Genomic DNA, 24,684 nt, shown 5'->3' with positions numbered 1-24,684 from the left:
ACTGCTCTTTCAGAAAGAGCAGATTCTGGAAAAAGCTCCTCACCAGACCTCCAGCTCTCCTGCCTCCAACTATGTGGACCCCACCCCACTCCCTTCTTCCCCTGAATGAGTTACCTGGTTAACCTCAAAGGATCTCAAGTTCCTGGTGCAAGAAATGCGACAGCGGTCCCTACCTGCCACTCCCAGCTCCAGGCTGGTTAGGGGGAGGCCCAAGCACTGGGCAGATGGCTTAGAAGGGGGACAGGCTGCTCCAGCTGTAGTCACTCTGGACATCAGCTCAAGGGTACCTGACCTGGCCCCATAGGTGGCATTTGGTGGCACAGGCAGATGCTACTTCCTGACCCCGCACTATGGGAGATGACAACCCTCCAGTGGGTTCCCTATCCAGAACTGTGTGGCAGGGTTTTCTCTTATCCCCTTATCCAGCAAGGGCAGCCAACTGCCTGCACATTTCAAAGTGTCGATGTCTTAGCTTCCTAATTGGCCACTCCACTATTTTGTGAGAACCCCTGAGTGTGGGTATTTGCTGGAACCCTGAAAACCACCCATGCCTGGCTATCACAACCCCCTCCAGGTGCTTAGCAGGGGTTGGCAGTGGATGACCCAACTGCCCCCACACACTGAACTGGCTTCCATTTGTTCCACGGTGTTCTCCATCTAAAAGGCAGGGGTTCCTGATGTATTTTGGAGACTATCTGCCATTCATATAGCAGGCTGTCTGCCTGTTTTATTTATGTGTAGGTACACACCATTCAAAGAAAACCTGACATAGAGACAGAATTTATAGAACACTTTGGGGGAAGCGGGGCAGGAAACGAGAGAGGAGTTTTCTCCTTGCAGAAGCTCCTTTATGTGATGAAATGATTCTCTGTGAGGTTTCTTTAAATATCCAGCTGCCTTGTTGCAATGAAAATAAGATTCATTTATAAGAATTCCATTTACATCAAGCACTTCCTGGCTGCACCTGTCACTCGGAGTGTAGCACACCTGGTGATGTCTAGGTAAGTGTGGCCTGGATGGTGAAGTGCCATGGCAGGACTGAAGCACCGGGGTTTCCAGGCCAGCGGTCCCTGGTCCTGCCTGTGCATCAGAAGCATCTGGAAGGCTTGTTCAAACCCAGAATGTTGGGTCTCACTCTTAGTGGGGTTTCTCATTCAGTGGGTCTGGGGTAGAATTTAAGAATTTGCATTTCTAACCAGTTCTCAAGTGATGCTGAGGCTGCTGGGCTGGGGACCCCAGTTTGAGAACCACTGCTCTAGCCTGATGGTTAAGCTCAGTTGCCATTTTCTGCATGAGCAGGGGCTGGGTGGGGGGAGGGCATTCCTCCCGCTCCCCTTCATACAAGCTCTCCAGCCAGGAGGATTGAGTGACTGACAGATGGCCTCTGACTACGCTGCTGATTCCCCCTGATCATTGTGTTCAAGGCTCTGGAGGTTTGACCCTGGACTCTCTTCCAGGCATCAGGCCAGGAGAAATAAAACTGGGCAGAGGTGGGTGGGCCTGGGTTTGACCTACTGTGTGAACTGGGTGCTCCTGGGCAACACCCTAGCAGATGTGCGCGTACCTCAGCTTCCTCACCTGCATGTCAACCTGTCTCACCCAGCTGTTCTGAGGTGTGACCGGCCAATCTAGGTCATATATACTTGGCCACATGGCATGCGGGATCTTAGATCCCTGACAAGGGATTAAACGTGCACATCCTGCAGCCAGAGCTCGGAGTCTTAAACACTAGACTGCCAGGGAAGCCCAAAGGGCAACCTTGACAGTGGCTTCCGTGGACCGAGAACTTGATTCAGACCAGGCGCTGTCCTGGCCACTTTGCACACACCATCTCACTCAGGGCGACACTTTAAGAGGTCACTACTGATACAGCTGCCTCCTCGTAAAGGTCTCCCCTCCACCACTCACAGGCGAGTTATCTGTGCGGCCCTGAGACCTCCCTGCCTGGGGGCTTGCTTCCTGGGGGCCATCAGGACTGAGCTGACTCCTGCAGGGCTCAGCATCTCTATGGCTCCCCGGAAACAGCCCTCAGGGCAGCTCCAAGTAGGCAGGCGGGGGCTGACAGCAGCCTGGGCCATCTGCAGTTCAGGCGGCTCCCTGCTTCTCTCCCAGAGCAGCTGGGGGAGGGAGTCGCCATTTGTTTAGGCCTCTGCAGTGTTTAATCACCACGCAGTGCTGCCTCCTTCCCTCCTCCCTGCTCCAGCGCCTGCTCTCTCCCTGCAGGAAACGGCACTCTGCCTTCTGCCTCTGAGGGAAGCCATGAAAAAATGAACACAGCACCCAGAGAGAAGGAGACAGGGAGCAGGGAGGGGTGTCGGAGCCAGATGACCAGCTGGAGAAGACAAGCTGCTCCCAGCAGAGCAGGCTCTTGTTGGGCGAGCTGAGGGGGCTCTGACGGGCCCTCCATGGGGTCTTGGATGGCCATTGGTCTCGGGGTTCAGAGCAAATTCATCTGCCTCTGAGCGAGCTGGAATGCAGAGCCCGGGCCTTCCTGCAGCTTTCGGAGAATCTGAGGACAGTAGTCTCTGCCTTTGCCCTGCAGAGGGCCAGCTCACGCAGGGACATGCCTTCGGGAAGGTCAAGTCCAGGCCAGGCAGAAACTTGACACACTCTTCTTCTCCATCCATTTTCCCAACAATCCCGTGATGGCACTATCACTACCCCTATTTTCCAGGAGGAAACTGGCACTCAGAGAGGTGGAACCTGCCCAACAACAACCAGCCAGAACAATCGAGTGAGATCTACTTATTTTTAATTAATAAAATGACTTTCATTTACTTAAATAATGCACACATAGTCTCCTTAGAAAGCTATCATTTCAGATAGAGGGATTAGGACCCACATCTGTCGGCCTTCGACTCCACAGTTTTGCTATGACATCTGATGGTTCCACCTCGCTGTTAGCACTTACCCACCCTCCCTTCTTTACTTTTCAATGGTAGTTTTTGAAGAAGTAGTGTGTGCATGTGATTAAAAATATACAGAAGCAGAAACAAGATATGTTCTAAAAAACGCAGTCCCAACTCCCCAGTCTTGTAGCTCAGTTCCTCCCACCAGGGAAATCGTGCTCGTGGCTTTGGTTTTCCTTCCAGAATTGTTCCGTCATTGACATGTATCGTGGTCTTTACACCATCTGCCTGGAAGTTTCCTGCCCTGGATATTCACATGGTTCAGCCCTTACCGGCTTATTCAGGGAGGGCTTCCCTGACCTCTCTAGCTTGTAGGTGGCAATATCTACACCACCACCTGACTCTATTAGCCTCCCCTGCTCAATCCTTCTCCACGGCACTTACTGCCTTCTACTTGATTTCATGTCTCATCTGATACCCCACTCCCTGCCCTGGAGCAAAAGGTCTTCCTTTTTTCTGTTGCTGTATTCACTGCCACACCTCTGTGCCTGGAACAATACCTGACGCACAGGTGATGATCAGCTTCACCAGGAGCACCTTCACAGGTCCGGCCTGGGTCTGCAGGGGCGACCCCACCTCGACCCAGAGGGTGGCATGTCATACATGCTGAGCTCAGCCTCCTTTTTAAGAATACAAGTTTCAGCTCAAACTGATCGTTGTTCCTGGAAGACAGGAACGTGCTTTTTCTACTCCTTGTTTCAACCGAGGACTCAGCCTGGTCTGGGCACATAGAGCCCAGAATGGCTGGACTGGAAACTTGACCCCTACCTCACACCACAGACCAAAAAAAAATTAGTAAAATAATACATTGTCTGGAGATGGTATATGGAAGAAACCCCCTCCATGAAAATGAAATATCTCCATGACTCTGGGACTAAGGAAGACTCTCAAAGAGAACACAACAATCACTAACTACATGGGGAAGTTGAGAATTTTTCAACATTAAAGTGAAGAATTTCTGGTATACCCCTCGAGACGAGTGAAAAGGCTATCACAGGGGAGGGGAGCGTCTGCACGAGACAGAAGGCAGAGTGCATGGTGAGTCCTAGATTAAAGGGCTCTGGGGATTCAGGCTCCCCAAGACTGCCTGCAGCCACCCGGGAAGGCTTCTCAGAAGAGGCAGAAGGTGACTCCATCTCACTCATCACCCAGCTCCAGCCACTTCCTCCTCCTCCATGAAAAGCCAGAGAATTAAGACAGACGGAAGAGCCCTAGCCCCCTCCTCCTTGCCCCACTCGGAGATAACCAAGCAAGAAAAAACAAACGAGAGAGCCTTGGAGCCTGGCAGGGCCTTGAGAAGCTGGGCTTGACAGGGCAACAGCATTTAGCAAAGCTCACATCATCCATCACTGGGGCCCAGTCATTGAGATACTGGGCATTTGATTAAACTAATATGGGCGGCTGGGGCGAGGCATGGCTGGGCGCTTCCTACCCTCGCCTACAAATGAGACCGTCACACACAATCCGATTACCTTGACTGCCACATTTATCTCGGGAGAGGGGCCATCCATCACTCCTCAGCAGCTGGCTCTGCACGTCCTTCTGCAGGAGGGGAGTGAAGCATGCCCCAAGTTTCAGCAGGCAGTGCTCACTCGGTCATTCATTCCATCATGCTCTCGGCAAACACCGCCCCAGATGCCCAGTCTGGGCTAGGTCGTGGGATGGGCACTAGGGTTCCGAGGAGACACAGTCCTTGGCCTGGAGGGGCCCACAGAGGGCGCGTGAGGAGGTATGTGAGCTGGCAACCGAGGAGAGCTCAGTGCGTCCCACACCTGGGGCCCAGGTTTGCAGCCCAGCTCCCACTCCACCAGCTGGGACCCTGAGTATGACCCGTCATTGATCTAGTCCTCAACTTCACACCCGAGAAAGGGAATGGCAACACAGGGCAGCCTGTCCGACGAACTCCTGCAGTGATGGAAATGTTCCATCTCCGTGCTGCCCAGAAGAGGGGCCACAGGCCACGCATGGCTATTAAGCGTTTGGAACAAGGCTGCTGTCCTGAGGAGCGGAGTTTTACACTGTATTTAATGTTACTTCATTAAATTTGAGTGTGACCGGCCACATGGGGCTCTGGCTCCTGTGTAGGACACCGCAGATACAACAGTAGCTGCTTTTTCAGGGTTGTGGTGAAGGGTCAAACCAGGCAGCCTTCAAATGCCCAGCCCTAAGCTCTGCATGTGACACTTGCTCACTGAAGGCTGGACCCCTCCTCCTCTGAGGCCAAGGATAACAGCAGTGGTTATCTGATAACATGGTCACCACTACCGTTGAGTTGTCCAGCAGGGCGGACACTCTCGTTTTAAAGAAAAAGAAGCAAAATTCAGAGGTTAGGATGACACAAACCGTGATGTGGCAGACATAGCTTGAGTCTAGGCTGTTGTGGGTTTGAACTCCCTGGCTCCCCACTGAATACCTGGTTAACCAGCAGACGTGCAGCAGGAGCAAAGGCCCGGGGACAGGGCATGTGAGGGCACATCAGCTGGGTAGGCAGAGACCACCACAGTGTGCAGACCAGCTTGCCCTCTGGACTGGACCCTTCAATGCCAGTGCCAAGGTGGGTGCCAGATACACAGAGGCACCCCAGAGTCGCCCCAGCCCCTCCCAGTGCAGGGCAGCACTGGGACAGCCGCCAGAACTTTGGGTTCTAAATATACCAACCCTAGGGACTTCCCTGGAGGTCCAGTGGTTGAAACTCTGTGCCTAAAAGCAGGGGGCACAGGTTCGATCCCTGGTTGGGGAACTAAGATCCTGCATGTTGTGAGGCATGACCAAAAAAACAAAAGGTTTTTAAATATACCAACTGTAGATGGGGCCCCCTCCTGAGACTCTGAAAGAGGACAACCACACAGGGGGTCTCCATGACACCGCAGGGGGAGCCTGGGGACCTTGGGCTGCCTTCTGCTTTATAGGATGTCAGTCTGCACAGACTGGAAGGCTGGCACACATGGGCTCAAGCCAGTTTCACCAGAAACCTGAGCGCTGAGAGTCACGTGTCCTCAGCGGGGGCCTGGCCATCCCTTGCAGGGCTGAAGTGGGGATGAGGGGCGCTCGTGAGTGTGCGAGCAGAACTCAGCACCTGCAAGCGTCGGCACTGGGACCTGTTCAACACCGGCATTGTCCCCAGCTCTCAGAGCGGGTCAGAGACGGGGTGAGTCGCCCCCTAGCCTGCATCCTGTACGTCTGGGAAGGCTGGAGAGACGGCTTTCAGAAACAAGCACTCCAGTACGGACCTGAAGGCCTCGTCCTTCACTGGTAGTCTGTGTGACCTGGTGCCAGCCACATCACACCTCCATCAAAAACGAGAATAAAATCACCAGCACGCCCTAATCCTTCTGTAAGGATCAGATAGAACATGCAAAAACACTTCTAACCTGGATTTGGACAAATCTGATAGAATCTAAGCATGCCAGTGGACAAGCTTTCTCGGTAACTTCAGAGCAGCCTGACCCTGGAGAGAAATCACCTCCCTAAGGGAAGACAAGCCCCCCTGCCCGCCTCCGCCCCACAGAAACAGCTGGAGCTCAGGAGTCCAGTCTCCAGACATTCAAGAGATGGCCTGCCGCCGGCAGAGGACTCGTCATAAAATCAGAGGCTGGAAAGGGGCAGGCCCGGGTCACTGGAGGCCTGCTTTGTGAGCTCCTCCCAGAACCTGCCACGGGGGTGGCTGGCAGGCTCCCAGGAGTGGGCTGCCCTGGCTCACTGGGCCAGGCACGGGGGCTCCCAGCTGGCCAGGGTGTCTGGGGAAGATACAGGGGACATGCTACAGCTGTAGGAGGGAGTAGGCTGCTCTGGATGGAAGGCAGGAGGCTCCTGGCAGGAGAGCACCACTGGGCTGGGAGATGGGGAGAGAAGCCCATCTGGCTCCAGGTGGGAGCCAGGCCAGGAGAAGAGCCTAGAGGGATGAAGTGACCTGGAAGAGGCAGAGATGAGATGGGGCTGGGGAGAGGGGAAATCAGGGGACTTGAGGAAGCCTCCCCTGAACACCCTCTCCCACCAGACTCACCCATCTCTGCTGGCCCAGTCGAAGGCATACTTAGCCATTCACACATTAGTATAAAGGGAGTTTGTAACAAACAGTACCAAGATGAGCAAGGAGCAATAATTAAAGGAAAAATAACGAGGTGGGGGAAGGTGGCCGGCAGCTCGCCCTACCAGGCAACCTCCACAAAGGAAAGGAAGACACCAGTGGAGACCTTCTGCTGCCAGGACCACTGGCATTTCCCCCCACCCACACCCCTCCCCAAAATGCCAAAATGCCAACACTCTTTTGTTGCCACTTAAACCAATTTGGGGGTAATTCTGCAGGCAATTGTCTTCCTATTTACAATGCGGCTCAGTGATTGCATGGAGGCTGCCGGTTCAGGCTGTAATTGTATGGTAATCACTTCTGTTTATGATCGATGCGGAAATCACTATTGTTTTCCAGCAGGCTTGTTAAATCAAAAAAGTGCAGGGGTTGGGAGGGAGGGTTTATTTCTGTGAGTTGGAGCCCCGGGAAAATGAAATTAAGCAGAGCAACTCATTGTCGGGGGGAGGCGGCTCTGACGGCAAAGACACCCTCACCAGCTCAGAACTAAGAGACACAGAGGGACACAGGGATGCAGGGACAGTGAGAGAGATGTGGACGGTGTGGATGGAGAGACAGGGAGGCAGGCAGGGACGCCGAGGGAACGGCCAAGCTCGAGACAGAGATGTCAGATATTCGGGTGCTCCAGAGGTGCCAGACAGGTCCTACTGCCCACGTATGCAGAGATGCCAAGAGAGAGGGCACCCCCTTCCACGCACCCACACTTCACCAGCCCTGCTCTCATCCATTCCTAGGGAGGTGGGGACAACCCAGGTGCCAAGTAGCAGGCCAGGCACCACCTGCCCCATCTGGGATCTGCCTGCGTTCTACTTGCCCCTGCCCCAAGGCCGCCTACCTGCCACCTGGAAACAGGGTGGCAGATGGCACCTGGGGGGCTCAGGTGGCAGGACCAGGGCAGCGTTGTGAGTTGTGTGCTGTGAAGAATGGGGTGGGGGTGGGGGGAGCCACCCACCTGGGGGGCAGAAACCTGAACCTCCCAGAGGCTGCAGGGGCGAGCAGCAGTGCCTCCCAGGCAGCCGTGGGCACTCCATGGCACCACAGGACCCAGCCAGCCCAGGCTGGAGGCCAACGGCCCGCAGGGAACGATCAGGCACCAGCTGTGTGTGCAGCTCGACAAACCCCTAGGCTGCAGACTGAGCTTGGCTGAGGGCATATGTTTATTTTCTACTACATGCTCCTCTTCCCCAGCAAAAGAGACCATCAGGCAATGTGTTGAAAATCACGACTCTGGCCAAAAGCATTAAGTGTTTGGTTTCTAAAGCCTCTAGGCCCGACGCCCCTTGCCTCTGCCAGCTCTCCTTGCGGTGCCTGGTTCTCTACACCTGTCTGAACCACTCTCTGTATTTCATGGTTCTGCCCCCGCCCCCCTCCAGGAAAGCCTGTCTGGGGTTCACCTGGCTGGATCCTCCTCTCCTGGCCCCACGGTACTGAGTGTCACACTGCTGTGACACAGCACTGTGGTGGCCCACAGCTGGCTCGAACCAGCTCAGTGAATGAACAGTGAACGGGTGACAGGCAGGCTGGGCCCTATCACAGCTGACCTCGCAGTGCCCAGAGCAAGAATACCACTCGACGGTGTGGGCAAGAAGGCCAGCCTGACCCGACGAGGTGGCTTTCTCCAACCCAGGGTGCCTCAACTCTGTTTTTGAGCCCTGCATGTTGTTCTCCAAGGCGGTGAGAGCCCTGGGATGGAGGGCAGTAAGCCTTCCCCGTCCTGAACGGACAAGACCCTTCCTGTCTCTTGTAAGACCTCCTGAGTCCAGGTTCAGGCCCTGAACTTGCCCTGGCCCGGCCTTCAAACAGGCCACCTCCCAGTCGGGCTGGGCCGTGAACTGGGGTGCCCTGGCTGCCTAATTAGGGGCTCGGCAGGGCATACCAGGCAGCCGCTGGAAAAACCTTAGAAGTGGAACAATCACTCCTAATTGGACTTCCAGGATTCAGCTTAAAAAAACAGACTGCTTCTCCCCTGGGACCTCACTTCTGAAATATATACAAACAAGAGACAGTTGTTCAACATTAAAAACAAAGTTGGCTAAAATGAGAATTTAAGCTACAATGAAGTTGTCTAAGTGGAGAGGGACCCCCAAGGGCCATGAGTTAATGTGTGTGCATGCGCGCATGTGCAGACCCGCACGTCCACACAGGGAAGGCTGGGTGATTAGCAGGTGGATTACCTTTTAGGGTCATGGTCTCCTCTCAGCCCCTAACCAAGCCTGGGATCCTATGGTCTGGACCCTCCGCCCTTCAGGCTCTGTCAGGGAAAGGGACAGGAAGGTCTCTGGCGGGCCAAAGACTTGCACTCTGAAGGTGGGAGGCCAGAGCTGGAGCCTCAATACCACGCAACAACCCCCGCCCACCCTCAGCCCCCGTATCTGCCCAATGTTGGCAGCAACTGTATCCCCTGTCCCAGGGGAGAGATGGTGCCACACAAGTGGAAGCATCCTTCTGGACCCTGAAGCACTCTAGAAACCAGATGTTTTTACTCCCTGCTCCCACTTGTAATCTCAGAGCCAACGTCTGACCTCTGTTTATTTAGCACCCTGGAGTCAGGACTCTGGGTGGGAAGTGTAAGGTAAGACCTCCTGGCCGGAGTGTCCCCCCTCCCCACACGACCCCCCAGAGGGGCAGAGCGGTCCAGGTGAATCTGCAGAGCCGCTGACAGGAGGCCGAGGCTGGAGGGCAGAAGCCAGGGCTGCTTGAGAAGGAGCCAGGCCAACCGAGGGAGGCGCTGGCCCGAGAGATGGGGCAGTGAGGCTTGGAGACTCAGTCTGGACTCATCCTGGTGCTAAGCATGACAGGAGTCAACCACCCGGTTTTCAGAATGGGAAAGTAGAGCCCCCGAGAGGCGAGTGACTTCCCGATGGTCTCCAGACTCTACTGTGCTCGGAAACAATGACCATCTGAAAGTCTCTCTCTGCAGGCACCTCTGAGAACAGAGAATTCTCTGCCATCCCTGAGACAGGCAAAAGGAAGCTGTAGATAGCCAGGGCTGATTTCACCAGGAAACCATGAGACGCCTTTCCTGAAGGTCTGGGAGGGTCCAGTCAGCTACCGGAGGATGGGAAGTGACTTCTGGGGTAGGTTCCACGAGCCTTCCCAGGCCTCTCCTCCAGTCCCCAAGTTGTGCTTGGGGAGGGCTGCGGAGCCCGATGCCCTCAGCTGTGTCTGGGGAGGAAGAACATCCCTAGAGCCTTGGATTGGGCCCCCTCTCGGAACACTGTGTCTTCGCTCTGGTTTGAGTGGGCTAAGGGCGTGCCTGCATGGGAGAAGGGGCAGGAAAGGTCCAGATGCAGTGCCTGCCTTTGTCCTGGCCCTCAGGCCGATCGGGGGACCGTCCCCCCTACCCCAGCATAATGATAACAACTAACATTCATGAAACGCATCCCCTGTGCCAGGCACATGGATGTGAGGGGTGCTCACAGACACCTAGAGGTCACTGCTGTGACCACCCTGTTTCTGTGGAGGCTGAGGCATCTCAAAGCTTCAGTAACTCGCCTGAGTTCACACAACTGGTAACTGGAGGGGCTGGCCGCACAGCCTCTCCCTGCCACTGCCCACCATGGTGGGCACCTGCCTGCCCCAGAGGGAACAGGACTTGCTAATTCTTACACGCATATGCCATGCAGCTCCCAAGGTGCCCCTCCCACATCACAGACACTCTCAACATCCTCCAAGTTCACAAATCTACACAAACCCACAAGAACACCATCATATACACTCATCCAATAGTCTGGACACATGCCTGTCCAATCTCGTGGTACATGATGTATGTACGCAGATGCAAAACCCATGTAAGATTCTCCAGCATTCCATCTTATACTCTCCTGCAACAGGCACACTCCCACTTCACAGACGGCCCTGCTCACCTGGTGCCTTCCAGAATTGCCATCATCATTTGAGGACTTTAAGCTCCCAGAGGGCAGGAAGCCCCTGTCTCTCTGCACATGCCCCACAGTGCCCAACCGAAAGCCAGCTCTTCAGTTGTTCGTTCATTCATTCAAAACATACTAATGTGTAGTTTTTGCCTACTCGGATGCAGAACATACAAACTTGAATGAGCTATAGCCATGAACTGGAGGGGCTTCCCCCGTGGCTCAGTGGCAAAGAATCTGCCTGCCAACGCAGGGGAGGCGGGTTCGATCCTTGAGTTTAGGGAAGATCCCCTGGAGCAGGAAACTGCAACCCACTCTAATATTCTTGCCTGGAGAATTGCATGGACAGAGAAGCCTGGCAGGTTACAGTCCATGGGGTCACACAGAGTCAGACATGATTGAGCGCACATGCGCTTCATGAACTTGAAGAAACAAAACATTCCCGTGCAAACCTCACAGTGAACCCAGAGAGGGCACAGGCGTGCGCACACGTGTGGAGGGCATGAGTGCAGTGCCTTGGCAGGACGCCTGCTCCAGGACTCCTAGAAAGTAAGGGGGCCCACATTTTACAGAAGAGGCAACTCAGTGGCTAAGGGGAATCACAAGCTCCTGACCACCTGGGTAGGGTGCCAGCAAGGCTTCAGGTAACAGGTGTCTAAGGTCAGGGAGACATCTGGGGAACCCAGCCTGTGGGTGGCCAGATCCATCCCGGAAGCACCCCCACGTTCATCAGGAAGCCACAACCTGAGAGGAAACCTCCATGGCGGGGCTGTAACCCGAGGACAAAGATCTTATCCAGGTCATCAAACGTATTTCTCAGAGAAGGTATAACACCACACAAAGCTTTGAGAGGATTATCGGCCCCTGACAGGACTGATGCTGGGAGGCTTAATTCCAGGGAGGTGGGTGGGCTGTGGGGACTGCTCCCAGGGTGCAGGGTGGGGTCAGGAGGGTGGATGGGTGGTGATGATCCCTCTTCTGCTCAGTGGCGCCTTGGGGCAGGGGCATTCGGAAAGAGCGGAGGACCCATTTCTGTTTCAAGGATCAAAGTGGCCTGGACAGCAGGAGCCAGGGCCTGTGCTCAAAAAATGAAGCCACCGCTTGGTCCTTGCTCGCTTTCCTGTCCTGATGCTGACCTCTGAGCGTCCCGCTCCATGGGCCGGGCTGTCTCCCTGGGGCAGAAGTCATTAGAGACCCAGTGGTAAGGCTGCCCTGGGTCCAATAAGGTGGGGGGTGGGGGGTTTCCTCTGCTTTGGGTGCTACTGCCCTGAGACCCCTCAGGACAGTGGTGTCTGTCCTCCCCTGACCCAGGCCCTTCCAAAACTGCCCACGAACTTTGGGGACCTGATGTTGGCGAATGAAAAGCAGATACATGTGAGGGCTGAAGCCAGCAAACGGTGAGGGAGCCCTGTGCCGGGGACCAAGGAGAAGGTGGAGGGAAGGGTGGGGAAGCACGTGGGCAGACTTGGGCTCTGATGGAGGATTACGAGGAGGGGAAGCAGGAGGGTGTGTCCCCAGAGGAACGGACCCAGCAAAGCACAAGGAAACCCATGACGGAGCAGCAGGACAGCTGATGCCTACTCAGGGCTGAGCAGGTCCCAGTGCTGTGTTCCAAGCTGCAGCTAGAATATACTCTTTAATCTTTCCACGACCTGATGAGATGGGTGCTATTCCCCCATTTTACAGATGAGGAAACTGAGGCTTAGAGGCGGTTAGAGGACCTTGTGTGGAACAAACAGGAGAGAAGGGGAGAGATGCTGGTGAACAAGGATGTCAGGGCCGGGGTGCGGGGGGTAGCCTCTGAGGCGTGAGGGCCTCCAGTCCCTAATAGCGGGGAGCCATGGGAGGACCATGCCCTCTCCACCCGGAACTCCTCTCCATACCCACTTCTCTGGGAATACCCAGCCCTCACCTCCTCCAAAAATTCTCCCCAAGGAGACACATCCCTCAGAAGCCACGTGACCTGGCCCTGCAGCCCCAGGTGCATGAGGTCTGATCCCCAAGACTGTGGCTGCCTCAGACTCCGAGGCTGGGCCTGATGCTGTCCAGCCTTCCGGAGTCCAGCACCCAGCTGTTGTCAAGCCCTAAGGTGTGAGACAAATCAGCTCACTGGCTCCTGGGACCTCCCCCATCTCTGAGGATTTCTTTTCACTGAGTGTCCTTCCAGGAGCCCTCCGGACAGCTGGAAGCTGGGCCTGGACTCGCGGGCCTTATCCTGCCAGTCTGCCTCCGCCGGGCTGCTGGCCCCCGAGGCCGCCTCCACACAATGCGGCTCAGAGACCCTCTGCCTGGCAAATGCACTCCACACAGGCTGGGGGCTCACGGACCCCAACAAACTATCCATGGACCTCAGAAGGGAGGCATTCTTGGACAAGCCGCCTAGAGGGCTTCCGGAGTCCAAAATGTAGCGTACAGCTCCTTTCCCAAGAGAGACATGAAAGTGCGCACCTATGTTGGGCTCCCCCCGCCCACCCTGCCCTTGCTCCAGGGCTAGGACACAGACAGCTGCCTGCAGGGCAGCCCGGGACTTCTCAGGACAGAACGAGTGCAGGCACACTGGCACCCCTGGGGCTCCCCTGTTCTTCGCAGGTTCCCGTTATAGCGGCCACACAGAAGAGGGGCAGGAGCCCTTGGACAGCCCGCCCTCTGCCCTGCACGGCTAGGTCTCGGGTCACAACACACAGTTTAAGGAGTGCCTTACAGACAAGGGAACTGAGGCCTGAGATGTGGTGCGACCCAGGCTCTTGGGCTGGAGAACTCAAGAGAAACCCTAAGCCCAGTTCGTCTGGAAGCTGATCACATGCCTCGAGGGTATTAAGTCAAAACCTGATGGTAATGAGAGTTGCCACTCACTGAGCAATTATTATGTGCCAGACACTAACCGCCCGAAGCCCCTTCTCATCTACTCCCTGCCGCAACCCTGCGGGCACGGGCAGCTCAGTTTTATTAATTTAGGAGACAGAGACTTGGAGAAGTTAAGTGACTTGCCCAAAGTCACCCAGTAAATGACACATGTGGGTTTCATAATTACTCCCCTGACGCTGTCTTGGGAAGGACGCTGGGAGGCCTCGCTGAAGAGCCCGGGGTGGGGGTGTGGTGAAACAGGGAAGTCCTGCAGGGCCCGGTGATTCACAGAAAGAACAGTGGGGAAAGTCCAGGGCCCTGTGCATGGAGGGAGGGCTGGCAGCTCCCAGCAGGAGGCAGGCTGAGGCCCTGGGACCCAGCATGGAGGGAGGGGCTGGCAGCTCCTAGCAGGAGGCAGGCAGAGACTGTGGGACCCAGCCTCCCTATAGATCCGCAGTGACAGAGCTACGAGGCCCCTTAGACACCCTCCATCACTGTCCAACAGAATCTTCTGTGATGATGGAAATGTTCAGCCACTGCTGCCCAATGTGGTAGCCACCAGCCCCATGGGGCTACTGAGAACTTAAATACGACTTGTGTGATTGAGGGGTCTGAATGCTGAATTTCAGTTAATTGTATCCAACGTACACTTAAATAGCCACCTGTGGCTAGTGGCCTTTCTATCAGACAGCAGGGTAAACCCAGTGATTCTTCCTACAGGCGGGATCCCAGAGAAGGATGAGGGCTTCCGCACATCACAGGGTCACCTTGGGAAGCCAGAGCTGGCCTGAGAGCTTGGAACTCTCCTTTTTTTTCCTGGGTGACTGCCTTCGCTGCGACCCACCTAAGGCTGGGCTGGTCATTTAAGAGACATATATATGAGTACCCAGCACTGATACATGCATGGATGGCCTGTCTACAATGTACAAGCTAGTGGGGATGACGGGGGCTCCCCTGGTGGCTCCATGGGTAAAGAATCTGCCTGCAGTGCAGGAGACCTGGGTTTGATCCCTGGGTTGGGAAGATCCCCTGGAGAAGGAAATGGCAACCCACTTCAGTGTTCCTGCCTGGAAAATTCTACGGACAGAGAAGCCTGGCAGGACACAGTCCGTGAGGTCACAAAGTCGGACGTGACCAAGCAACAAATACACTTTCCAGTGCGGATGATACCTGGTGGAGCAGGGTCCAAGATGAAGAAAGAAATGAAATAAAGCACAGCAGACAGGTCCTGTGTGCGCTGGGGGCAGGGACTAGGGGAGGCTTGCTGGCTGGTGACACTCAGGGTGGGCCTGGAAGCGGCAGGGTGGAGAGGAGACGGTAGAAGGAAGGGCTCTCCCCTGGGCTTTTCTGCCCTCCCCTCTGAAACGTGGCCCCCCATTTTCCACAGCCTCCCTCCCACACATAGGGTCTGAACCAGATGCTGCTAAGGCTTCCGTGCACAGCTACGAATCTGCTAAACAGATCACACTCTCGGGAGGTGGACCGGGTGCCTATAAATCACCAGCTGCCTCAGGCTCTGCCCGGAGCGGGCACTGAGAGGGTGTGAGGCCAAAATCCAGTTTAGAGGTTGTCCCCTGTCACCTGTCCCCTCCAGTCCCAGCCCCAGGGAACCGCCCACAGAGATTTAAACCCTCCCAGGGCGTGGCTGCAACCCCCGAGGGACTAGGGGCAGATTCCACAAACAAGGTTCTCTTTTTTTTTCCACGAAAGAGCAGAGGGGAGGCCTGGACAAGTTCCACCAAGTTCCCAGAGCTCCTCAGAAGAGCTGGCTGCCCTGGCCCCCTACCATGGGCGACCGCAGAACAGGAACCCTGCAACACGACAGGCTTTCCATTGCGTCAGCAGAGGCAGGGACATTCCCGCAGCAGAGCTCCGACCTCGCAGGGCTCTCCCACTTCCCTGTACAGATTCCTGCCTCAAGCCAGCAACATCCCTGTTCCCGGAAGCCCTTGGGAGCCCCACAGGTCTCCCTGGCTCCTCCCTGGCTCTCCCCTCCCCTGGGGATCAGACCTGTGCTCCTGGGATAAGATCTGTTTCAGCAATGACTCCACTTCCTGTACTCGTCTCTGTTGCTTCACCTGGAGGAACCACCTCCCTAGGTGTCCCAGCTGATATTCCATTCCCTTTCTCACCCAAGACACCAAATTCTACCCATTTCCAAATTCAAGGACCACCTGGGAAGTTTCAGGCTATCCCAGTCCCGAAGCCACCACTTTCCCTTCCTCCTTCTCCAGCTCCTGGAGCGTGGAACACAAGACTCTATTCATTCAGTTTTCCTCATCCCGGCATCTCTTACTATCACCTGCTGTACCATCAGATGCTGGGGGTAGGTAGCACCCACAGGCAGGACCAAGCCTTCATCACCCTCCTGTCCATTCTAGCTCAAGACTCCAGTAGTTTAACTCTTGGATTGGAGTCTACCATTTAGAGCTGAGACACAGGGCAATATTCTCAGTACAGAGATGAGAACACAGGCCCCCAGAGGGGAAGTGACTTGCCAAAGGTCACACTAATTTGGCACCAGATCCTAGATGTTATCACTTGAACGCTAGGCCCTGGAGCCATGCTGCCACCAATGGTATGGGAATTATCTGAACCAAAGCCAAATCACAGAGGCTGGGATGTACCCCAGAGCTACCGAATCTTCAGGGCACCTGGGGAGTCGCAACTTCAGGGAATGTGGGTGTCCTGGCCAAAGTCCTGACCTTCATTCACCAAATATGCACGAAGAACTGACTTCAACCCCAGTCCAGGAACTCGGAGGGCCTGCTTTTGCCCCAAGGGGTAGTCGGAGAACTAAAAATGATCTCGGGGCTCCAAGCAGGAATCTGTGCCATGTCTGGGGCTACTGGCTAGCCCAGCCTGATGTTCTGGGTGCCCGAGGCAGAGCCTGGCTGTCAGTCAGTTGTGAAGGGCACACAGCACATCAGATACGGGGGACCAAGAGTGTGTGAGCATCCCCAGGTGGCCCACCTCGGCTCCAGGGAAAGGTACAGCAAGCAGAGGCCCTGAACACAGCCCCCACCTCACTCAAGGGGACTGGGAACCTGGGGTTTTCCCCAGAGCTCCTCTCATCTCTCAAGCTCCCCTGGATGGGCCTTAAGGAGCCTCTTTTGGGTGTGCTGGGGTCCCTGGCAGAGGGCCAGCCCCTACTGAAACATCCTCCTTGAGTCAGCTCAGGCCCCAGGGGAGCCGGAGGCTACAGTGAGGCCTGCTGTTCACAGCAGGTGGACACCTCAGGATACCTCAGGACAAGGCCAGAGACAAAGTGATCTAACAGGGCTGGAGGAGGAAAGTGAAGCAAGGCACAGTGAAATCTCATATAAACTTCAAGTTCAAAATGGCAGACAGGGATTTGCAGTGGGCACGAGTGGGCATTAGCTCCACCACTAGCCTGCCCTGCCATGTGACCTGGGGGCAGGAAGTCCCTTTACCTCTCTGGCCCAGGAGCTCCTGGAGAGGCTGCAAATGCTTGGAGGGTGGTGGCCTTGTTTTTCCCTGAGCAGGCTCCCTTGTGAGGCTGCTGCCTCTCTGCTGGGCCCTGGGAGAGTTTCCTCCTGCAGCTGAGGCTTCAGGGAAAGCGAAGGAAAGGGTGGCACCTCGAATGCCCCATGACATGAGAGGCAGCAGGCCCTGGCAGGATAGGAGCAAAGGGCATCCTGTGCCAGCCAGATGGCCCCCAATCCTTCTTCTTTGCAGCCCTGGCTGGGGCCTGCACATCTCCCTCTGGGGTGGAGCTAATGAACCTGGCCACAGGCCCGCTGATGGGGTCCTCCTCTGTGGAGAAGAGCCGCCTCTCCCTTGGGACCAAAGCCGCATCCATCAAGGTAAACACCTCCCTCGCCTGGAGAGCCTGTCTCCCTTTCCTTCCAGCTCTGCCAGCAGAGAACTCTCTGTTCCTGGGGACGCGAGGCTGAGCTGGCTCTCCCGCCCGATCGATGGATGACTTCACAAAGACTGACGCCTACCGGGCACCAAGACAGTCCTTGGGGAGGTCTGAGGCTGCTCCCGGGACCGTTGCCCACCCGTGACCCCTGGCTGACTTCTGCTGGGTGGGAGTGCTCTGGCGGAGGAGCTGGAGACCTGGGGCTCATGCCACTTACTAGGTGACCTTGGGCAGAACTGAATCTCGGCCTTCTCCCATGCTAAGTGGGAGCACCTGGCTTGTCTATACCCCCCCTTGCTGGGAGGCTGTCGGAAAATGGAAGGTCCCTGCATCCTATGGACTCCTCCTGCACTGTCACACTGTCTAACATCCTTACCTCCCGTCTGTCCTAAATCTCCATCCTTCCAGGCCAGAGATATCCAGTGGAACTTCCGGCCCCAGTGGACATCTTCTATGATTTGACCTGCCCAGCCTGGTAGCCACTAGCCACATGTGGCTATTGACCATTTGAAACGTGGCTGGTGCAGATGAGAAACTAAGCTTGTAATTAAGTGTACAAACAGCCACATGTGGTTAGTAGCTACCATACTCCACAATGCGGTTCTAAACAGAGCTCTGCCATCCTTGTTCCCTGGGGTGTGACCCATAAAGCTCCCAGGTAGGGTTCTGGTTGAACAGCTGTGGGAGCTTTCAGTCTGATTGGCTAACAGCAGACCTGGAACTCATCTCAGAGTTCCCAGGGACTGAGCTTGGCCTGATGATTTAGTGCTCAGCCAACACTGACTTACAACCAGAAGCACGCTTTCAGGCTCTCCATCACCTCCCCACTCCAACAGAGGAAAGCAGCACACGACCAGCTCTCTGCTCACGCGCTCCCTCGGGAGTCAGAGCGCTCGCCACCTGCCAGGCCCAGTGGCTGGCACCAGGCTATACTGTGATGAGTAACATACAGCTCCTTCCTGCCTTCAAGGAGCTCACAGTCAAGGCCACCCTCGGGTCACAGTTATGACTGGCTTCCTCTGTCCCCTACTGGGTGGTCTCAGGGACATCAGTTTTTCCATCTGAAATGGGGCTCCCGAGTCCCTGAGCACACAGGCTGCGGTGAGAACCAGTATGTGAGAGAGAGAGAGAGAACAAGAGGCAAAGGGGCTCTTGCTGAGAAGGTGGCTGTGCAGGGGAGCGGAGATGGCAGAGTGAAGCAAGTCTCAAACTCTGTGCAGGCTGCTGCTTCCGGTAAAGACCCAGATTCTCACCAAAGCATCACTGTGTGGTGGTTTCTCACTAAGGAAGTTCAGGGTAAAAATAGCTCAGGAGGGGACTTGAATCCTGCTAGCAGTGGGGGTAGTCACCGCCTGGTTCATACACACAAAAAAGGGGAACAATCTTACTAGTAGCCACGTGGACTTCAAGGCTCACCTCCTTACACCCCCTGTCGTGGGATAGACTCTGCAGCAGATGGGAGATGACCTTCCAGCCCAGAGCCTCAGAACTGGAAGGGGCTGAGTCCCTATAAACCATCTGGGGTCACCCTGATCTCAGGGAGCCATCACCCTGCCCACTCCAACTCCCTCCCCAATTGGATTTCTGGCCCACTCTCAAGGATGGGCCATTAAGAAGCTCTCTGGGGCCAACTCCTTGCCAGCTGCCTTACAAGACCTTCCTGTGGAAGGAGTTTCCAGCCATGCCTAGCAACCATCTGCCAGTCCAGCCTGATGGTCAAGGGTAGCGAACCTAGGTCTCCATCCTGAGAATGATGGTCTCCTGGAGCCCATAGGTGGTGCAAAGGGAGGGAAAGACAGGGAAAGACAGCCTGATCTCTCCTAGTACCACCCCAGCTAGCTTTCAGTTGGACTCAAGAACAGAGGCTTATCTAGTGCACCAGGCGCCAAGGTTTGTAAGATTTCCCCAACACCAAAACCACGTGCTCCCGACCACAGAGACAGACCTTCAGCCCAGGCAGTCCTCTGAGAAACCCTCTCTCCAAGGTCTTAAATGAGATCTTCACAGCCTGGTGTCAGGCACCACAGAAAGGCCCCTTCCTGCTCTCTGGTGCAGACCCATCTCTCTTCCTCCAGCCCGCCTCCCAGCAAACATTTGTCAGAAGTATGTTCTGCACCCACCACCTCTCGGAAGGGCACCCTGCAGCAATGGTGGCACCACCAGCGCCCATCGGGGTCTCTGGGCGCTGTCAGCATCAGGGCTGCATCCTGACAAAGGAGCAGCTTGAAGTTAAGGACCCTCGGCCGCTGCCTCCGCGGAAGGCTTCCTGGCCCATTCAGATTTTTGCAATAGCAGCAGCCAATTGGGGACGCAGCCTTGTAAAATGTCTGCTGGAGAGCCAACACTTCACCTTCGAGAGTGGCGGGGGTGGTGGGAGGGGAAGCAACCTGGCCCCGGGCCCCAGAGAAAATGAGGGGCCCCTGTATGAGCGCACAAAACGGCCCGGTGCACGCCGGTGCCACTCTCGCCGCCAAGCCTCGGGCTGACACCATGCAGCACACGGCGCTACCCACAATGCACCGGCCCTTCTCTGTCACACACAGGCACGCACACTCACCCCCGCTCCCGGAGGGAGCCCGGCCCGACCCGCGGGCGCCCCGGCGCCGACCCTCCAGTCCCGCACTTACCTGGAAGTTGCACCGGCCGCGATCCCGCCCTGGCGCCCGCAGCGGGCTGGGCCCCGGCCGGGGGCGGCCGCAGCGAGCGACTCCGGGCAGGGTTCAGCCGGCGTGGAACAAAGGCTGCGTGCAGGCAGCGGGCGCCGCCTGCATCCCCGCTCCGCGCCGGGGCGGCGGCGGCGGCGCGGGGGCCCGGGCGGCTCCGGCGCCCGCTCGCTCCGAGCTGCCCGCTCCGAGGGCGCTCCGGCTCCCGCGCTCCCGCTCGCTGCTGCCCGCCACCGCCGCCGCCGTCCGGCTACCGCACCGCACACATCAATTATTCATCGCCCGTCTCCAGCTTCCCGGGCGAAGCCAATCACAGTCGGAGGCTCTGCTAATGGGGCCGCCGCCGCCGAGGAGGCAGCCAGCCGCGCGCCCGGGCGCAAGCGACAGCCCTCCGGGGACGGGGATGGGCCGGGGGCGCGCGGGGGCGGGGGCGCACAGGGCGCGCCGGCGAAACTTCCCACGGCCCGCGCCCTGCGCGGCGCTCCGGCACCCCGCCGGCGCGACCACCCACCCTGCTTGCGTCCGCGTGGGGCTGGGGGCCCCGTGGAGGCCGGGCGCGCCGCGGCTGGGGGAGGGGTGGGAGGAGGAGGAGCGCGGGAGAAAGATGAAAGGCTAGCAGACCTGCCTCGGCGTCTCCAGGGAGCCCTGGCTCGCGTGCGCCCTCCCCGCCCCGCTAGTCTCGCCGTCCGCACCCCCGCCCCGCAGCCCGCCGCCCGCACTCACTCGCGCGCGCAGACCGTCAGCCCAGCCACTTTGCTGCGAGGGAGCGCGAGCGAATATGAATCTGAGGCAGCTCACATTTCAAACTTGCACGCAGGGGTGGTGCTGGTGCACGCCGCCGCTAAGCGAACGCACGACCCGACGAGCGGCGCTCCAGCCTCCGGGCGGGGGCGGCGACAGGCCCCTTCCCTCCCCCGCCTAGGCAATTAATTGGAAGCAACACTTGTACGAGTGGGTCTCCCGGAACGCTGCCGCCCAAGGGGGCCGCCGGGAAGGCACAGCCGGTGGATGACTTCGGGTGTCTCCTGCCCCCCAGGAGAATCCTCCCAAGTGGTCTTGCTAATAAGGGTCCAAGGCCGGGTGGGGGCGGAGGAGGGAGCAGGCCTGGAGGCGGCCTCGGCCCCGCGGGAGGAGAGGGGGCGGGGCGGGACTGGGGCATCCGGATTGTGACCTGGTTTAAAGGATTTTCGGAACGGGCTAAGGGGCGGAGAAGGCAGGCGGTCTGGCATCTTCCCTGGCACAGAGGCCCCTGGCACCCCTGGGATTCCCCGAGGCAGGGTGAGCGGGCGCACGTACGCTCGAGCTCGCTGACTTCGGGGAGTCTCTGCGCCCTGGAACCAGCGGTAGGGAAGCCGGGGGTGGCGGCTGCGCGCGGCCCTGCCCCGCCCTGGGAGCTGCTGCCTTCTGACATTGCATCCTGTGGTGGCCGCGGCCTCTTCCTTCCAGCCTGTCTGTCGCAAGGGCTCCTGGCGCTGAGCTGAGCAGACACCCTTGGAAACCAAACCGCCGCCCTGCCACCCCAAAGGATTCTTCGCTCCTTCTTTCGTAGGCACTTCCCATCACCGCGATCCTCTTTGGGACAAACTTTATTTTAAGCCCCTTTCCCCCAGCCCCGCCCTCTCGCAGTGAAAGTTTCTTGAATGGCAACCTAACTGCCCAAACAATTAGGAAGGTAAGTGGGGCCCCATCTTTCACTCTAATGAAAGCCAGCCAGAATTGTCTTGAAAATCCCCTCTATATGAGACTTCCCTGTACTGCTCTCCTTGCGATCATGGGAAACTGACCAGGTCTGCTAGCCGTTGACTTAGCTTCTCCTGTTCTCCTTCCTTCATTCCCCATTACCAGCCCCCTATTTTCAGTCTGAGCTCTGGCTGGCCCGGAAACCTTCCCGTCTGTCCTACTGCCAGCCCTGGAAGTGCCTGAAACAAATCACTTACCTAGAAATTATGTTCTTGCTCCCTGTTTGACATAAATCGTTAGCAGGCTCTAATCCCACCCACTGCCACTTGAAATATCACTTTCAGAGATGGCATTTGGAAATGCAGTTGTCATGGGCTTTCCCTCTGAGGGGCTGGTTAAATGGATTAATTCATACTTCATAACTTGCTGCCTTTGGACAAGAGCTAGCTTCCTGCAAGAGAGATTAATTGGCATTACCTTCCTGCAGGGCCAACCCGGGGGCAGCCAGCATAAGGACTTTCTGCTTTGTCCAAATTCCAGGCTTTGCTCAGTCTCCCATCCTCGGAGGAGCCTCCCCTCATCCTGAGTTACAATGGCTTCTTTAGGGACAGTCATTTATTCACTGAGACATCCATTGGAGGACCTGCCTTCCCAAGTAGCTACAGAGGGGTTTGAGAGCCCATGAGGGAAGAGCCTTGGGGCCAGTGAAGACCTTCCCATTCTTCTCTTTGGTTGGTCCAATTCGCTTTGCAGATCCCGTAGAACACAGACTCCTATCCAAATCCCAGTGCTCAGCAGTGACACCCAGAAGCAGAGGAGACACGACAGTTTGGTCCACTTTTCAGAAGAAAACATTGAAATGGATGTCTCTAAGACCCGTTTTTCTAACACAAATCTGGTTTTAATAGGATGTCAGGGCTCAAACCTCGATGATACAGAACCCAAGTCACCAAGACCTCAAATACCCGAAACACCCGTCTTCTGGATTCTTTCCCCCCCAGAAGTTCTGTGCAATGATAGTTCACAATATTTGCCTGGTCCTTAGTGCCTTGGGAGCCACCAAGGACCCTAATGTTTGGAACTTCCGGATTCATTCTTGAAATACTCTGTATACATTGGTACCTGTGTGGCTCTAGGCACTGAATTCAGAAAAACCACTCCTGTAGGTTGAACCAGAATTTGGTCTGGAACGGAGCAGAGGAATACCTGAGAAATACAGACCTGGAGGCCCAGCCTGGGAATAGTAACAGTCCCACCCCTTCCCCTCCCCTATCTCTCCGCTCTCCCCAGAACCCATTCTTGAAGGAGCCCCAAGGAAGGGTGAGAGAAGAGTATTGATATGCTTATTTAAACTTCACAGGCCTGGGACCAACAGACTTTCCCCAGGTGAGAGGGAAAAAAAAAAAGGTAAATACTCTGCTAGCAGATTTATATAATTAGGAAAACAAATTGTTTTCAACAATCCATTCACCAGCCCGCACAGAAGGCCTCCAGGCCAAAGCTAGGGTTTTCACATGCTAATTTCAAGACCTGCTTGGTCCCATTCCAGCCCCACTTGGTTAGCAAGCTCTTAATACTACAGCCCAGAGCCTAGAGAAACATGGATACTCCGACCAGTTCCTGCTTCAGAAAGGCATCCCCCTACTTATTCTACATTCCAACTCCACTTCTCTAACTTCCAAAGATTTTCTTAAAAGCCCAAGGTCCAAAGTGGCCCGCTCCACCCCCTGGGTGCCTGCCTTGATAAGGATCTACAGGAAAGAGGCAGCAGACAAAGGCGCTCTCCACCTCTGCACGCAGTCACTGGCGAGCTCTCCGAGTGACCTCGGCGAGGGGGGCACAGCCTGGGGGAATGACTTGGGAGGCAGAAGAAAGGAAGAAGAAAGGGAGAGCTGCGGCCCCAGCGCCATGGCTCCTTGATGAATGCCCGGGAGCGCTTGGGAAGCCCGATTCGGGGATCAATAGCTGGTGGCTTTTCTTGTGGGTGTTTGAACTCCTCCTGCCATGGGCCCTGGCGAGGAGGAGCCGCCAATAAATCACAGCTCTGCAGCCGGGAAGGCAGCCGTGGCTTGCACTGGAGGGCGGGGGAGGGAGGGTGTTTCACCCATCTGGGGAGCCTGTCGTGTGGAGCTCACCTCCACAGGACCACCCAGGCCACGGAGGGTGACTCTATGGTGGAGTCTGGCGTGTGGGAGGAGCTTCTTCCAGGCCTCCTGAGCTCACCTCTAGAGGGATGGGCTCCTGGATCCTGTTCCAGCCCAGGCCAATGAGTATGAAAGAGCAAAGCCACTGGATGTAGGTCCCCCGTGAGTGGAGAAGTGGTTCCCAGGCCCAAGGCAGGGTCACCTCCTCTGCAAGGCTTTGCGGGGGGAGGTGGAGGTGGCTAGGGACATACAAAGCCCCAGTTCCCTCCAACTGAGACTGAGAAGCAGAACAATGAACCCCAGAGTCACCCCGAGCCAGGTCTTCCTCAGGCAGGGCTTGCTGATTCAGCAGGTTTCAACAAGGATCCCAGTGACTCAAGGATGTCATCCATGCAGGCTCTAGCACTCAGCTGCTGCTGCTGCTGCTGCTAAGTCACTTCAGTCGTGTCTGACTCTTCGCGACCCCATGGACTGCAGCCTTACAGGCTCCTCCGTCCGTGGGATTTTCCAGGCAAGAGTACTGGAGTGGGTTGCCATTGCCTTCTCTGCCAGCACTCAGCAAGGAGAGTGAAATAGACAAGGAGGCCCCGTGTGGTGTC

General features: G+C 56.4%; 1 protein-coding gene across 6 annotated transcripts in view; it reads right to left on the bottom strand.

Annotated features, from left to right (window-relative positions):
- Positions 1–24,684, bottom strand: part of ZMIZ1 (zinc finger MIZ-type containing 1) — a 151,151-nt gene that overhangs the window by 48,473 nt on the left and 77,994 nt on the right. Inside the window, exon 1 of one of the 6 annotated variants that reach the window (XM_024986923.2) lies at positions 21,060–23,196. The exons of 4 other annotated variants lie outside the window; for them this stretch is intronic. The gene's annotated coding sequence lies outside the window, so the exon portion shown is untranslated. Of the gene's footprint in view, positions 1–20,984; positions 23,197–24,684 lie in introns of those variants that run through there. One more of the 6 variants, XM_024986922.2, reaches the window with a different exon arrangement.

The sequence above is a fragment of the Bos taurus genome, chromosome 28 (genome assembly GCF_002263795.3).
Source record: "Bos taurus isolate L1 Dominette 01449 registration number 42190680 breed Hereford chromosome 28, ARS-UCD2.0, whole genome shotgun sequence".
Lineage (NCBI taxonomy): Eukaryota > Metazoa > Chordata > Mammalia > Artiodactyla > Bovidae > Bos > Bos taurus.
This window is presented reverse-complemented; position numbering and strand designations above follow the sequence as displayed.